Genomic DNA, 5,000 nt, shown 5'->3' with positions numbered 1-5,000 from the left:
TCGCTGTAAACCTGAACAATTTTGCAGAAAGCACAGATTCGTGGATTCGCGTATAACCTGAACAATTTTGCAGAAAGCACAGATTCGTGGATTCGCTGTAAACCTGAACAATTTTGCAGAAAGCACAGATTCGTGGATTCGCTGTAAACCTGAACAATTTTGCAGAAAGCACAGATTCGTGGATTCGCGTATAACCTGAACAATTTTGCAGAAAGCACAGATTCGTGGATTCGCTGTAAACCTGAACAATTTTGCAGAAAGCACAGATTCTTGGATAACCTGGTTAACCTGAACAATTTTGCAGAAAGCACAGATTCGTGGATTCTCGTATAACCTGAACAATTTTGCAGAAAGCACAGATTCGTGGATTCGCTGTAAACCTGAACAATTTTGCAGAAAGCACAGATTCGTGGATTCGCTTATAACCTGAACAATTTTGCAGAAAGCACAGATTCGTGGATTCGCTGTAAACCTGAACAATTTTGCAGAAAGCACAGATTTGTGGATTCGCTGTTAACCTGAACAATTTTGCAGAAAGCACAGATTTGTGGATTCGCTGCAAACCTGAACAATTTTGCAGATAGCACAGATTCGTGGATTCGCGTATAACCTGAACAATTTTGCAGAAAGCACAGATTCGTGAATTCGCTGTAAACCTGAACAATTTTGCAGAAAGCACAGATTCGTGAATTCGCTGTAAACCTGAACAATTTTGCAGAAAGCACAGATTCGTGGATTCGCTGTAAACCTGAACAATTTTGCAGAAAGCACAGATTCGTGGATTCGCGTATAACCTGAACAATTTTGCAGAAAGCACAGATTCGTGGATTCGCTGTAAACCTGAACAATTTTGCAGAAAGCACAGATTCGTGGATTCGCGGTTAACCTGAACAATTTTGCAGAAAGCACAGATTCGTGGATTCGCTGTAAACCGTAACAATTTTGCAGAAAGCACAGATTCGTGGATAACCTGGTTAACCTGAACAATTTTGGAGAAAGCACAGATTCGCGGATTCGCGTATAACCTGAACAATTTTGCAGAAAGAAAAGATTCATGGATTCGCGTATAACCTGAACAACTTTGCAGAAAGCACAGATTCGTGAATTCGCGGTTAACCTGAACAATTTTGCAGATAGCACAGATTCGTGGATTCGCGTATAACCTGAACAATTTTGCAGAAAGCACAGATTCGTGAATTCGCTGTAAACCTGAACAATTTTGCAAAAAGCACAGATTCGTGAATTCGCTGTAAACCTGAACAATTTTGCAGAAAGCACAGATTCGTGAATTCGCGTATAACCTGAACAATTTTGCAGAAAGCACATATTCGTGGATTCGCGGTTAACCTGAACAATTTTGCAGAAAGCACAGATTCGTGGATTCGCGTATAACCTGAACAATTTTGCAAAGCACAGATTCGTGAATTCGCTGTTAAACCGGAACAATTTTGCAGAAAGCACAGATTCGTGGATTCGCGTATAACCTGAACAATTTTGCAGAAAGCACAGATTCGTGGATTTGCGGTTAACCTGAACAATTTTGCATAAAGAACAGATTCGTGGATTCGCGGTTAACCTGAACAATTTTACAGAAAGCACAGATTCGTGGATTTGCGGTTAACCTGAACAATTTTGCATAAAGAACAGATTCGTGGATTCGCAGTTAACCTGAACAATTTTGCAGAAAGCACAGATTCGTGGATTCGCGGTTAACCTGAACAATTTTGCATAAAGAACAGATTTGTGGATTCGCGGTTAACCTGAACAATTTTGCAGAAAGCACAGATTCGTGAATTCGCTGTAAACCTGAACAATTTTGCAGAAAGCACAGATTCGTGGATTCGCTGTAAACCTGAACAATTTTGCAGAAAGCACAGATTCGTGGATTCGCTGTAAACCTGAACAATTTTGCAGAAAGCACAAATTCGTGGATTCGCGTATAACCTGAACAATTTTGCAGAAAGCACAGATTCGTGGATTAGCTGTAAACCTGAACAATTTTGCAGAAAGCACAGATTCGTGGATTAGCTGTAAACCTGAACAATTTTGCAGAAAGCACAGATTCGTGGATTCGCTGTAAACCTGAACAATTTTGCAGAAAGCACAGATTCGTGGATTCGCGTATAACCTGAACAGTTTTGCAGAAAGCACAGATTCGTGGATTCTCTGTAAACCTGAACAATTTTGCAGAAAGCGCAGATTCGTGGATAACCTGGTTAACCTGAACAATTTTGGAGATGGCGCACGAAGTACAACAATACTTGACCTCGTGTGATAGTTTAGTGTTGCGTGACCTTGATTTATGAGTTTTGACCATTGACCTTTAGTTCTCGTGTGATAGTTCTGAAGTCAGGCGAGAAAAAAGGTCATTTATGCCTGATAATTTTTGAAGCAAGTAAGCAAGCAAAAAAAAATCGTTTAATCCTGATGATTTTGTTGTTACTGTTGTTGTTGTTGTTGTGGTTGTTGTGGTTGTTGTTGTTGTTGTCGTTGTCGTTGTTGTTGTTGTTGTTGTTGTTGTTGTTGTTGTTGTTGTTGTTGTGGTTGTGGTTGTTGTTGTTGTTGTTGTTGTTGTTGTAGTTGTTGTTGTTGTTGTTGTTGTTAATATTATTACTAAGCGAAAGAAACATCATTTAATCCTGATGATTTTTAATCAACTGAAATAAACATCATATAATTCTGATAATTTTCGAATCGACCGGAAAAAAAAAATAATAATAATAATTTCATCCTAATATGTTTTCGAACCAAACGAAAAAAAAAACAATTTAACCCTTTTTATTTCCTAATTAAGGAAAAAAAACATGAATTAATCCTGATAATCTAAATTAAATTAAATTAATAATTAAAAATAACCTGATATTTTTTTTTCAATCGAGCGAAAAATTAATAATTTAATCCTGATAATATTTCAATCAAGCGTAAAAAAAAATCATCATTTAATCCTTTAATCCTTTTATTTACTTTCTCGACATTGTTTATATCAATCAATTAAATGAAAGTTCGATGTATAGTTATAAATAAACATTTATAAACGGAGAGTTTTTTTTCGAGTATATTACCGGCACTTATGATTTTATATAACGATCTAATTCTATAAAATAACACCTATGATTCCATAGTTAATAGTAATTTCTATATATGTATGAATAAAAGATAGAAGAAAGGAAACAAAAAAACGAAAAAATACAAAAAGATAAGAACAGAAATCAATATAAAAGTAAAAAAAGAAAGAAACAAACAAATAAAGGAAAAAATACAAAAAAATAAGAACAGAAATTAATATAAAAGTAAAAAAAGAAAGAAAGAAAGAAAAAAGTATAAGGACAATGAAAACATACAAAAAAAATAAGAACAGAAATCAATATAAAAGTTAAAAAAGAAAGAAAGAAAAAAGAATAAGGACAATAAAAAAATACAAAAAAAAATAAGAACAGAAATCAATATAAAAGTAAAAAAAGAAAGAAAGAAAGAAAGAAAGTATAAGGACAATGAAAAAATACAAAAAAAATAAGAACAGAAATCAATATAAAAGTAAAAAAAGAAAGAAAGAAAGAAAGAAAGTATAAGGACAATGAAAAAATACAAAAAAAAAATAAGAACAGAAATCAATATAAAAGTAAAAAAGAAAGAAAGAAAAAAGTATAAGGACAATGAAAAAATACAAAAAAATAAGAACAAAAATCAAAATAAAAGTAAAAAAAAAAAGAAAGGAAGAAAGAAAGTATAAAGACAATGAAAAAATACAAAAAAAAATAAGAACAGAAATCAATATAAAAGTAAAAAAAGAAAGAAAGAAAGAAAGAAAGGAAAAAATACAAAAAAATAAGAACAGAAATCAATATAAAAGTAAAAAAAGAAAGAAAGAAAGAAAGAAAGGAAAAAATACAAAAAAAAATAAGAACAGAAATCAATATAAAAGTAAAGAAAGAAAGAAAAAAGTATAAGGACAATGAAAAAATACAAAAAAATAAGAACAGAAATCAATATAAAAGTAAAAAAAAAAGAAAGAAAGAAAAAAGTATAAGGACAATGAAAACATACAAAAAAAATAAGAACAGAAATCAATATAAAAGTAAAAAAAAAAGAAAGAAAGAAAGAAAGGAAAAAATACAAAAAATAAGAACAGAAATCAATATAAAAGTAAAAAAAGAAAGAAAGAAAGAAAAAAGTATAAGCACAATGAAGTCACTGAAATAAAGGATCTAAGCAGATGTTCGGAAACGGACATAAAGATTCCGAATATAAATAATCGAATCTTTATGGCCGTTTCCCCCCTTCGCTCATTCGCTCATAGACTATTAAATCGGATTTGTGGGGAAGAGAAGAAATGGTTCCCGTATATATGTATATCATTATTAGGTTTATGTGCGTGTAAGTATATGTATATGTATATATATATATATATATATATATATATATATATATATATATATATATATATATATATATATATATATATATATATATATATATATATATATATATATTTATATATATATATATATATATATATATATATATATATTGTATATTCAATCATATATATATGTGTGTAAATATATATATATATATATAGATATATATATATCTATATATACATATATACATATATATATATATATCTATATATATATATATATATATATATATATATATATATATATATAAATTTCTATATATATATATATATATATATATATATATATATATATATATATATATATATATATATATATATATATATACATACGCATACAGCACACACACACGAGTGGGTGCGTGGATGTGATTTAAGGGACCACTTGTCTGCTTCCACAATTAGCAAATCCAAGATAAACAAGTAATACAGCGTATTCCAAGGTCATTGTGCCTTCACTTGCTGGCCAAACATGCGGGTAAAAACCAAAGCAAAACACGTACTTGTTCATTTGTTCTTAAGGACATCTGCACTTCGTCCTGTTTTTGCTTCTGTACTCTCTTTATTTATTTTTCTCTTT

Source organism: Penaeus vannamei, chromosome 39 (assembly GCF_042767895.1).
Source record: "Penaeus vannamei isolate JL-2024 chromosome 39, ASM4276789v1, whole genome shotgun sequence".
NCBI lineage: Eukaryota > Metazoa > Arthropoda > Malacostraca > Decapoda > Penaeidae > Penaeus > Penaeus vannamei.
The sequence above is the reverse complement of the archived record's forward strand: the minus strand, read 5'-3'. Positions refer to the sequence as shown.